Consider the following 12,941-nt stretch of genomic DNA (forward strand, 5'->3'; position numbering starts at 1 on the left):
GGGGCATGACACTTCTAAGCCAAGGAGGCTTCCACACCTATGCAACATGGATTTTGTCTTTGTTGTTGCTACTGGGGATTGAACTCAGGACCTTGCGCTTTCGAGGCAGGTGGTGGAACCACTGAGCTAAATCCCTGGCCCTGGATTTTGTCTTCTTTTGCCTGAGTTATGCTACAGGGACTCACAGAAGAGCAGCATCTGGTGCTGCCCTGCTGGCATGCTGAATTTCCTGTCCTATAGTCAAGAAAAGTAGACAGTCCAGTAGACTGGCACCAACTATGGCCTTAATAGTCTTGTGAGGCAAATACAAGTTGAACCTAAGAGCACTCCTGGTAGGCTTGTGGAGGATCCCAGAGCTAGAGAAGTACAGTACCTTCTAAAAGTGACTGAAGGTCATGGAATGAGCTAAAGGAGCTATTCAGGTTGAAATAGTTTCCACTGATGGGAATCTGATTTGGGTGGATAACCAAAGCCTCTTTTTGTGAGGAGCCCTGTCCTTGTCTAAAAGAAGCTCTTCTTCTTTCAGTTAGAATAAGTGAGGGAAAAGCCATGTGGACATAGCATACTCTCACCTGTAGTTTTCAATGAGTTCATTTGCAAAGGCATCCAGCAGAAGTGCACTCAGTATGTTTTTAACATAAGCAGGAATATATTGCTTGAGACTCCCCACAGATGGCCATGTAAGGCCACCATCTCATACCCTGTAAGGTGTTCAACAAAGGTTTATGTAGGGGGCAATAGCTGATTCATTGATGAATTTGAAGTGAGAAAACATAAGGAAGTAATGGATCCAAGGTAGAACATATGGTTAAAGATAAAATTCTATCCACTGTTTACCTGAGGGACACTTGTGATAGATAGGACTTGGACAGTCTTTTTTTTTTTTTTGCCAATATGTATCGTGTGCAGCTGTATATAATGCAAGGTACTATGGTAAATTTCCAATTGTAGTTCATACAGTGGACTTATGCTTTGTGAAATACTTCCTAATCTTACTGGGAAGAACATGCCTGTCTGTCTGTGTCTCTCTTGTATAAGTACACACAAACTAGAGAGTAGTAAGATAATAAATTGAAGTAATATATGTCAAAGTGCCTCCACCTGAATGGTATCAAGTTTGATGGATGAGAAAACTTAGAGAGTATAAGAACCACTTTCAAATATGTTTTTTTTTAATTTATTTATTTATTTATTTATTTATTTATTTATTTATTTATTGGTACTGGGGATTGAACTCAGATCCTTGCACTTGCGAGGCAGGCAGAAGAACCACTGAGCTAAATCCTCAGCCCTCAAATATCTGTTTTAAAATTAATTTTATTGGTACATTTTAGATATACATAATGACTACATTCATCATAGGGAATTTGTTCCTGTATATAATATATCTTGATTCTTCTTTTTCTTCCATTTTCCTCCCATCTCATCAACTCTTCTTCCCCTCATTTACAAAAGCGTTGTTTCCATTTTTTCTATTCTTTTCTTGTCCCTTCCTTCCTTTCCCCCTCCTTTGTGCCATTTGTCACCACTTCACCATCTTTCCAGAAGTCCTAGAACAATCCTATTGTTTGCTTCAAGAGTTTCCCAGGTCCCTCCTATGTTGCCTACAGCCAGTAGAAATCCGAAAGCAATGAGGTCTAGGCAGGTAGGATGGCTCTCAGCAATGTGTTCAGGGTAAGGACTTTCGAGCCAGGAAAAAGAGAAAAAGAGTCCCTTTCCCTCAAATATCTAAAGCTGTACTGAAAGTTTATCATGCTCAGGAGGAATTACTGTGATAGGATATTTGTGACTTCACAAATTATATTATTACTTCATACTCTAATTCTCTCACTGTCACATACTGACTTCACATTTGACAAAATAACTCAGTCCTCTTCTATTTTAGTCTATTTTTAAGCCTATGTGGCTGAAACACTTCTTATCCTAGCTCCAAAGTTCACTGATCTCAACTCTAGCAATCTTTATACCATCTCTACCTTAGCTCCCTTTTCTTCTTATGAGTTGGGATCACTGTAGCTCTGAATATAACCTTGGGTTCTGTTATAACTACCTATATTTCTTTGAATAGGTCAACTTTGCTTACCTATTGTCCTTTGCTCATTTTCAATACTGCTGGGAATGCCTGGTTCCTCTCCTCTCCTACATTTTAATCCCCAATGCCTAATTCCTGACCTAATACAGGTTTTCTCTGAAGGGTTTTTCCTGATTCCTATCCATGACAGATGAAGTATGTGTGTCATCTCTTTGCTCTGTAGCACAGCAAAACAAGAGCAAAACATGCCACATTATATTAAAATAATTTCATGTTTCTTTTATAAGACTATAAGGACATTGAATGTAAGGACCATATTTTTCATCTCTGTAATCCAACCATCCAGCATGCCAGAAACATAAATATAATAATTACTTAAAAATAAGTTGAATTACTTAAAATATGTTGAATTATAGAAATCATTCTATAGGAGATGTCATCAAAAGAACAAATATTCAAGATCAAAGAGTTCAGAAAAGAAAAAACTAAAACAGTAAAAAAACTTACTGAAGAAATACAATCAGAAAACTTTCTAAATCTGTGGAAGATATACATACCCAGGTACATGAAAGTCAAAGGTCTCAAATCAAATGTAATCTAAATAAGATTACTCAAAGCGGATCATAATGAAACTGTCAAAAATTAAACTCAGGATCTTGGAAGCGAGAGATAAGAAACACACTACATTGAAAGGAGTTCCAATACTGCTTTCAGTGGATTTCTCAGCAAAAGCTACAAGTTAGGAGAGAGACGCGATATATTCAAAGTATGGAAGGAAAAAAATCCTGCCAAGTAACACTGTATCCAGGAAAGCTACCCTTTAGAAATGAAGAGAGCAAGACTTTTTCTGACAATTGAGGGAGTTCATCACAAGTAGATCTATCTTACAAGCAATGTTAAAGGGAGTTCAGTTTGAAAGAAAAGAATACTAATTTGCAACACTAAAACATATAAACATATAAAATTATAAAATTCACTTGTAAATGTGAACACACTAGCTAATTCAGAATACTCTAAAATTTTAATGAGGGTATATAAATCACTCATGTCTTTAATATTAAGGTTAAAAGACAAAGCTAATAAAATAAAAGCTACAATAATTTGTGAACGGGTACACAACATAATTTTTTTTTTCTGGTATGGAGATCGAACTCAGGACCTTGCGCTTGTGAGGCAGGCATGGCCCCACTGAGCTAAATCCCCAGCCCACAGTGTAATATTTACACAATATAAAAAGATGTACTTCATGACATTAAAAACACAATGTGTGGGGAGTAGAATTAAAAGGTTGCATTTTTAATACAACCAACATTAAGTTGTTATCAGCTTAAAACAGCCTATTATAAGATGTTTTATGTTAGCCTCATGGTAACTACAAAGCAAAAACATGATAGACATATAAAAGATAAAATTAAGGAATCAAAGTACACAAGTACAGGAAATCACCTTGTCACAAAGGAAGACAGCAAGGAATGAAAAAAAGAACAGAGCATTCCCACAACACTCCTTACAATAGCTTAAATAAGAAAATGAGTTAAATATACATAATGAAATACAATTAAAAAAATAAAATCCTCTCATTGCAGCAACATGAATGGAACTGCAGGTCATTATGTTAAGTGAAATAAGCCAGACACACAAAGAAAAAATGTTCTCACTCATTTGTGGAAACTAGTCAGGCAATGTGTAGAAGAATGGAATGGGAGAGTTGTGACTAGAAACTGGGAAGAAGGGAGGAAAAGAAGTTAATAAAGGGCATCAACATACATATAGAGTGGAGAAACTACTTCTGGTTCTTCTGTAGCACAGTAGGGTAACTATAGGTTTAAAACAATGTATGATGATATTATTTCAAAATGACTAGAAGAGTATGAAATTCCCAACACATTAAAAAATGACTGATTTTGAAGAGACAGAAGTGATTAAACAGGATTTGATTACTGAATTACCATTATGTACTCCATAAAGCTATACAAATACTATGTCTCAACAAAAACCCAAAGGAAAGAAATCAAAGACCTCTTCTCTGAAAATGACAGCACTTTTAAAAGAGATTGAAGACGATATCAGAAAATGGAAAGATATCCCTTGCTCCTGGGTGCAAAGGATCAATATAGTGAAAATGGCCATACTTCCAAAACTGCTATATAGATTCAGTGCAATCCCAATTCAAATCTCAGCAGCATACTTCACAGACCTTGAGAAAACAATCCAAAGATTCATTTGGAACAAGAAGAGACCCAGAACAGCAAAAGCAATTCTAGATAACAGAGACATGGCAGGGGGTATTACAACCTCCAACTTGAAACTATACTAAAAAGCTACTGTGATAAAAACAGCATGATACTTGCAAAGAAACAGACCTGAGGACCAGTGGAACAGATTAGAAGATGCAGAAACAACTCCAGACACACTCAGCCACCTCATCTTTGACAAAGGAGCCAAACACCCTCACTGGAGGAAAGATAGCCTCTCTAATAAATAGTTCTGGAAAACTTGGGTTTCAACTTGCCAAAGACTACAACTACACCTATATCTCTCACCATGTGCTAAACTAAAATAGAAGTGGGTTGAAGATCTGAATATGAAAACAGAAATGCTGAACCGGCTGGAAGAGAGTTTAGCAAGAACTCTTGAAGATATTGGTGTAGGAAAAGATTTTATGAACAAAACCACAGTTGCCCATGAACTAGCACAAACAATGAACAAGTGGGATCTCTTCTTACTAAAAAGCTTCTGCACAGCAAGAGAAACCACCAGCAGTGTGAAGAGACAACCCACAACGTGGGAAAATATTTTCACCAGCTATCCCTCAGACAAAGGTCTACTATCTCGAATCTATAAAAAACTTTAAAAAAATCAGACCTCCCAAATTGAAAGACCCAATCCAAAAATGGGCATCTGAAATGAACACACATTTCTCAGACAAAGAAGTAGAAATGGCAAATAAACATACGAAAAGATGTTCAACATCACTGGTCATTGGAGAGATGCAAATGAAAACAACACTGAGATTCCACCTCACCCCAGAAAGATGACTGCTATCAAGAAATCAACCAATAACAAATGCTGGTGGGGCTGTGGGGAAAGAGGAACCCTGCTCCACTGCTGGTGGGAGTGTAGACTGGTGCAACCACTGTGGAAATCAGTGTGGAGATACCTCAAAGAACTAGGACTGGAAGTCCCATTTGACCCAGCTATTCCCCTGCTGGGTATCTTTCCCAAAGAATTAAAAGAATCATACCACAGTGATATATGTGCACCCATGTTCATAGCAGCACAGTTTGTAATAGCTAAAACTTGGAAACAGCCCAAATGCCCATCAACTGGAGACTGGATAAAGAAAATGTGGGTTTTTTTTTTTTTTAATAAAATGGAATACTACTCAGCCGTAAAAATAAAAAAATTAGAGACATTTATAGCTAAATGTATGCACATTGAGGTGATACTCTTAAGTGAAATAAATAGGATGCACATGTGTAAAAACCAAATAGTTTCTGTAGTGTGAGAAACTGAAAGTGTAAATAAGGACTAAAAGGTATAATAGATAATATGAAATAGGAAGAAAAGGGGCAAAGGGGAAGGGGAAGTGGGAGGGGTAGGGGAAGGAAAGAAGGGAATGGAATTAATATGAGAAAATGAAAAATGGAAACAAAATCTTTGTAAATAGGGAGGGATGGAGGGGTTGAAGGGAGGGCAGGGGAATGGGGAAAAGTAAGAACCAAGAGAGATTATGTAAAGGTGCAAATTTCCAATGATGAATGTCATTATATTGTATACCTAAAATGTACAATTAAAAAAAAAACGTATATGAGCCAGGTACCAGGAAACATCTCCCCCCCAAAAAACCCCCCCAAAACCCAAAGGAACTGCAAACACCTGGGAAACAACAAAAGGGGAATAGTAGGTCCTTGACTGAAACCTCTATAAACTGTGAGCTCTGAATAAAGTAAACAAGGAATAAGTACTAGGAGCAGGCATGCAAATTAGCACAAATGAATATCATTAGCCTAGGGGACCTGAGTCTTTGATAGCAACTCCCCTTAAAGGGTGCAATTTACCGGTTATGTACCACGTCCAGACTTCTGAGAAATCTGCCAGGTGTAGCATTTGTAACTGTCTAGGGCTAGGCCTGAAATGACAAACATGGATGGGGGTAAGTGGGTGGGTAGTTTCTGTGTTTGCCAGCATAATCATTGCTCCATTGGAGTTGAGACATTTGCAATTTCCTACTACATTTTTTGGTGACTTCATTCCTCAATCTTCGTGAAAAGATTTAAATAAGAAAAATCTTACATATTTATTCATGTAATTACCATTTCCAGTGCTGTTTTATATCTAGATTTCCATCAGGTATCATTTTTCTCCTACGTAGAAGCCCTCCTTTAATACTTTTCATTATGCATATGTCCCGATAAATTCTTTGTATACCTAAAAGATCTTATTTTGACTTTGCTTGTAATATTTTCACTATTAAATTCTAGACTGATATGTTTTTCCTTTGGTACTGCAAGGGATTCCTTTACTGTCTCCTTGCCATATTTTGTAAGAAAAATATGCTGTCATCCTGTTTGTTCCTTTGTACAAAATACATCTTTCTCTTTTGTCTGATTTTGAGATGTTATTTTTATCACTGGTTTGAGAAATATGATTACTATGTGCCTTGATGTATCTTCTTCATGTACATTGTGCTTGAGACATTGATACTTTTGAGTATCCGGGTTTCCAGGTGATGCAATTCCATTCATATGAAATTTTACAACTGTGAAAAAAATTTTCTACAATGATAGAATAGAGAGCAGCAGTTAGGTAGGGCTGGAGGTTGGGGAACTGACAGCAAAGAAACACCAGGAAAATTTGGGATGATGAGAATATGTATTTTATATTCTGATAGTGTTCATGAATATCTGTCAAAACTCATCAAAGTGAACATTTAAAGTTTGTGAACCGAGTGATGCATGCTTCTCAAAGTAATATTTAAAATACACAGTAGAATGTAGTAAATGTTATAATAAAGACAGCTTTAAAAAGTATAGGAAAAGAAAGGAACTAGTAAGATCAGCTCTTGGTAGGTTTATTAGAATTGGTAGTATTCAACCAAGAGCCAGAAGAATGAATCAGATTTCAGTGGACAGTGAAAATGATAAGAAGCCAAAATGGCATACTAATACATGTCCACAGCATGCCTAATTGGAAACGCCCTCGTGGAAAATGTATTTTCAACAGTTTTACTGAAAAGTACTATGTTATGGGGAAAACAGTAACGTTTGTTTTCCACTAAAATGAAGGTTTCCTCCGGCTACCTTTTCAAAAACTGACCTAAAGTAAGTCATGCTGCCTAATTTCCCGGGAGCTGGGAGACAGCGGGACCTCTCCAGCTCCCGCGCAGCCGGCGCGGGCAGGGCCGTGGCCGGCCGGGGCCTCGCTAGCTCACTCCGCTCGGGCGGGGCGGGGCGGGGAGGGGCGGTTGAGGAGCTGGCCTGATCAGTGCAGGTTGAAGGCTGGTAGGAGACTGACATCTCGAGGGAACGTGCGAAGTCGTGTGTAGGGGTGGGAGCTGGCCAGCGCGGCCTGTCTCTAATCTGCACGTGTGCCCTTGAGCACCTGTCCCCAGCTTGTTCCACCCCCTTTCCAAAGCTCCAGTGCTCCCAGGGATGGCCCAGTCTTCTCCTTTCTATGGCGGGGGTGGGAGGTCGCCTCAGGGGAGTTATTTTCAGATTCTTGCTCTCCAGAGCAAAGGATTAAGCCGGACACTCAAAAGCAGTAACAAGAGTGAGATTTACTAAAAATGAAGTAAGTGAAGGAACACTCCACAGGGTGGGTGTCAGAAGAGCTCAGGGCTCTGGGGCCTTTCTTGCTTACCTTTGGTGATACAGGATGGGAAGATGGGAGAGAAATAAGTACACTTGTGTAGTACAAGAATTACAAAGTGAACGTTAAATAAGTGAGAATCTTTCTGGACTGCATGTGCTTTGAGAAACACTTGTGCCTAGGAACTAGGATCTTAGTATGTCTTACGACAGTATTTAAATAGTAGCTTAATAAACGGCTTCACCTGTGCCTTTTAAAAATTGGTAGTGTAGGAGAAACCTGTGTCTATATTGAAATGACTAGCCAGAGATCGAGGGCAGGTTGGATAAATAACCCCCAAGAAATTACACTTAAGTCAAAAACAACAGAAGGAGGTCACTGACTAGCTACTGGATACCACTTCATACCTGACAATATCCAATTCAAGGCATAAAAAAGTGTGAATAAGCCTTGTTAATATTACATGTTCAATTCCTTGCTGAATGCTGTGAATTCCCTTTGAATGAATTCATTTGACTAAGCAAAAATTAGAAAGACTGTTTTCTTAGGTAACCAAAGACCTGAAGAAGACAACTTGGAAATTAGAATTTGTTATCTCCAATAGAATTTTTGTGGAATCTGTAGGATTTTCTACATATAAGGTTATCTGCAAACAGATTCTATGACTTTTTTCTAATTTGGATTTAGATTCTTTCTGTTCTTTCATTTCTTAGTGATTCAGTTTTAGTATATTTTGTCTTTCTACGAATATGATCATTTCATGTGGATTATCTAATTTGTTGGCATATAATTAGTTGATCCTAATACTCTCTTATAATCCTTGTAGTTAGTACTATGTAGAAAGGGTTTCACTTTAATTTCTGATTTCAGCAGTTTAAGCTTTTCTGCTTTTTCCTTAGTGCATTTAGCTAAAAATTTGTCTGTTTTAAAATGAGCAGATTTTGCTTTTATTTTCTGTTGTTGTTGTGCCCAGATCACGAGGTCCCCAAAGACCACCAAGGAGCCGATTCCGATGCAAACACACGAGGGTCGTTTATTCAAGCAGGGACTCTCAACTGTCACCGCGCAGCGGGTCAAGATTGAGAGCCCCGACTCTAAAACACCAGGGGTTTTTATAGAAGTTACAGCAAGGCGTGGGGTTTCAAATCACACGCAAATCACACAATTGGCTAGCATTTAGCAAGTTTTGAAAGTTTAAACCTGATTGGCTGTGCCTTGCGCGCTGAACTGCAAACGGCTGCTCAAGTCATCGAAAAGAACATCTGGGATACTGGGGTATTGGGGTACCTACTGATTAGCTGTCGCAGGCCATGAGAAGAGCATCTGGGACATTGAGGCAGCTACTGATTAGCTGTTGCTAGGCTAGTTGCTAGGGGACTGCTGAACATTATCACAGGCAGGTGGCCAAAGTACATCTTGTGGTTTTTCTTGGAACTAGAATTTATGTCCAGGCCACCTTACTCTAAGAAGGGGCCAAATTTTAAAATGGAGTTACTCGGGTCTCACATTGTCTATTCTCAATCTCCTCTCATCTATTTTTTATTTTCTTCTATTTTTCTCTTTTCTATTTCCTGTTCTTCCAGGTGTAAAGCTTACTGAGGTTGTTCTTTTTAAAATATTTTAATTTATAACAGATTTTCTCTGACCTTTGCTTTTTTGGTACAGGGGATCGAACTTGGGTCCTTGCACTTGCGCAGCAGGTGGTAAAACTCCTGAGCTAAATCCCCGGCCCACCTTTGCTTTTTTGTATCCTATGTGTTTTGGTATGTTGTGATTCCATTTCATTTTTTCAAGAAATTTTCTAATTTCCCTTGTGATTTCTTTTTTGACCTATTAAAAGTACTGTATGTGTTTAACTCCCACATATTTGTGAATTTTCCAGTTTTCCTTTAGTTATTGATTTCTAGTTTTATTACATTTTGTGTGGATGTGTTTATTTTTCGTCACTATGACAAAATACCTGAGGAAAACAACTCAAAGAATGGAAAGTTTATTTTGTCTCATGATTTCAGAACTTTCAGTTCAAAGTACAGAAAAATTGTAACAGAAGGGCATAGCAGAGGAAAGCTACTCACCTGTGGCAGCCAGAAAGGGGAGATAGAGCCAAAGAGCCAGGGCCTCCAGACAAGATACAGTTCACACCCTCAGGACCAACTCTCTTCATCTAGGCCCCACTTCCTAATGGCCCATTCAGCTAAATCCAATCAATTCTTCAAAGCCCATCAGTTTGCCTTTGGGAGACATTTTAAATCTAAAGCATAACAGTGGATAAGGTATTCTGTAGGATTTCAGTATTTTCAAATTTATTGAGGCTTATCTTGTGGCCTAAGAATTGGTGTATACTAGGGAACATTCCATGTGAACTTGATAAAGATGTCTTCTCTGCTGTTGTTGGAGTGTTCTTTATAAGAAGTCTGAGGTCCAGAGGGTTTATGATACTGTCCACGTCTTCTGTTTCTTACTAATCTTGTCTGGCTGTTACTGAAAGTGGTACACTGAAGTCTCCATCTGTTACTCCAGCTGTTTTTAAAAAGTCATTCAGTGTTTTTCATTGTGGCTTTATGTATTGTGTGACTCTTGATGTTGGGATGTATATATTTATAACTGTTATATGTTCTTGATGAATTGACCTTTCTATTAATGTATAATGACCTTTTTCTCTTGAAACATTTTTTACTTGAAGTATATTTTATCTGATATTAGCATGGTATCCCAACTGTATTTGGTTACTATTTGTATGCAATGCTTTAATTTTCAAACTGTTTGTATTTTTAAAGTATCTGTTATGGACAGTGTTTAGTTGTATGATGTTCTAAAAATAAATTTTGGCACTCTGCATATGATTGAAGAGTTTAATATGTTTACATTAAAAGTAATGATTAAAAAAGGACTTATGCCATTTGTTTTCTCTTTGTCTTATAATCTTTGGGCTCACAAACAAGAGACAGAAATGTGTTGCTTTAGAAATTAGTCAAACCTTTCTGTTGATTTACATTTAGGTGTACATAGCCTAGGTAGCAACAAGCTATATATTTAATTTGAAACTGTTTATGTTTTTACTTTTTTTTGGTACTGGGGATCGAACTCGGGTCCTTGCACTTGCGAGGCAGGAGGCGGGACCACTGAACTACTGAACCCCGGCCCCTGTTTATGTTTTTAAACACATCATAAAAATAAACTCAAATTCCCCCCTTATCTAAAAAGAACAGAATACTCTTTTACAGATATTACTAATTGACAGTATCCCATTAAGGGTTTGAAAACAAAACCACTGTAAGCAGGGAAGCTTCATGAACTTTATTTTGAAATCCTATAAGAAGCTAACTGCTCATCTGTTCACAAAAGTGATATTTCTCATATTGCTTTTGGGGGAATCATCCACTTAGACAAGAATCAGAAGAAAATCTCTTTCTCCCTCTTAATTTTATTTTTTCTTATTCTTTGCTAGAGTTTAGCCAAGAGGAAAAAGGAAAACATCCTATTTTAAATTAATTCTTTATTTTGGTTCATGTACTCTAGTTCTCTTTGTCCAAAGTTATGATTACAGCTGAAGCATAAGAATTTTTTTTTTTGGTACCGGGGATCGAACTCAGGTCCTTGCGCTTGCGCAGCAGGCAGCGAAACCACTGAGCTAAATCCCTGGCCCATAAAAACTTTATTTTAGGCTATGGAAGCAGTACTAACTCACTTCTCAAATCTTGATGTTGATTTAAATTAGATATATTGAATAAAAATTGGGGTGTGTGTGTATGTGTGTGTGTGTGTGTGTGTGTGTGTGTATTTATGGGAAAGTTGATCTGCTCCAGGACTTATGCTATTACACATAACTAGCTGTTAAATATATAACGCTCTTTTTCTTCATCTCCTGTATTACAGTACCATCATTTCTGGACGTTTCTGTTTAAATATTCAGAATACTCAGAAATGAGTCCCTTTCCTCACCCTGATAAATGCTGCTCTTCGGTATTTCTAGGCAAGAAAACAGGAATTTCAACAAATGTCTTTAGCTAATTTCCCAGAGACTTAAGAGATCTTCAAGATACTTACTTTCTTTACTACAATTTAGGAAGTAATGAACATTTTGCTGGGTGCACAGAATCTTCATTTTGTAGACAACAGTATAGTCACTGATGCACTTCACAAGGTTGTAATTGGGAAAGAGCAGTAATGCATTACGTAGCAAGGTCTAGGTGGCATTAGACATTGTAGCTGGAGTTTCTATAAGGATAAGAGTAGTTACATAATAAGAAATAAACTATCACTAAGACAAGTAATCCTCTATCAATGATTAAACCAGTCTCAGGGAATTAAAAATCAAATGATTATATTTGAAGAATAGTAATTACTTCTCAGTGAGTTTGTTCTAATTCATAGGTAGCGATAAGATTTTGTGCTGACAACGTAGAATTTTGAAGTCATTTGGTGAAGTTCTTGGGTTTTCTTTGTGAAAAGAATTTTAACTATTAACTACTTGAATGCTTGTAGTATAATTCAAATTTCCTACTTTGTAAATTAGATTTAGTAAATTGTTATTTTTCTAGAAGTGTAATAGTTTGTTCTAAGTTTACATGCTTATTGGCCCAAATCTGTCATATCCTCTTATATTTCCAATGGTATAACTATACACACACAATGTACATCTACTGCCTTTTTATACTTTGTGTTTTTGTGATCTACTTGCTATCTGAATGATTAGAGGTTCTGCTGGTACTCTATTGTATATTCATTTTCTATTTTGTTAATTTTTATCTTTATTCATTATCCTACTTTAAATATGATGTGCTGCTCTTTATAACTTTTTTTTTTGTTACCAGGGATCGAACTCAGGTCCTTGAGCTTGCAAGGCAGGCAGTGGAACCACTGAGCTAAATTCCCTGCCCCTCTTTATAACTTGTTTTAGTTGGACGGTAAGTTTAGTCTTTACAATGTTAATAGTAATTAAAGCTATAGTTTCCCCCAAATAACTTTCGCTAAAGAGTATTTATGGTACTCTTCAGTTGTAAATATTAAAAAATTTCTATGATTCTTTTGCTCATTAATTATTAAAAGGTGTGCTTTAAAGTTCTCAAGTGCATTCCTTTCCCAGTTATGTTACCAA

General features: G+C 37.2%; 1 long non-coding RNA gene across 4 annotated transcripts in view; it reads right to left on the minus strand.

Moving 5' to 3' along the window:
* The window catches only part of LOC101707262 (uncharacterized), a 42,606-nt gene that overhangs the window by 13,171 nt on the left and 16,494 nt on the right, over positions 1-12,941 (minus strand). For 2 of the 4 annotated variants that reach the window (XR_015450454.1, XR_015450451.1), the window contains 2 exons: positions 11,891-12,061; positions 6,094-6,164 (listed from right to left, as the gene is read on the minus strand). This is a non-coding gene — a long non-coding RNA (uncharacterized LOC101707262). Of the gene's footprint in view, positions 1-6,093; positions 6,165-8,550; positions 10,364-11,890; positions 12,062-12,941 lie in introns of those variants that run through there. The other 2 variants (XR_015450453.1, XR_015450452.1) reach the window with 2 other exon arrangements.

The sequence above is a fragment of the Heterocephalus glaber genome, unplaced genomic scaffold (genome assembly GCF_053883595.1).
Source record: "Heterocephalus glaber isolate CG9 unplaced genomic scaffold, H.glaber_assembly_v1.0 deba00000943, whole genome shotgun sequence".
NCBI lineage: Eukaryota > Metazoa > Chordata > Mammalia > Rodentia > Bathyergidae > Heterocephalus > Heterocephalus glaber.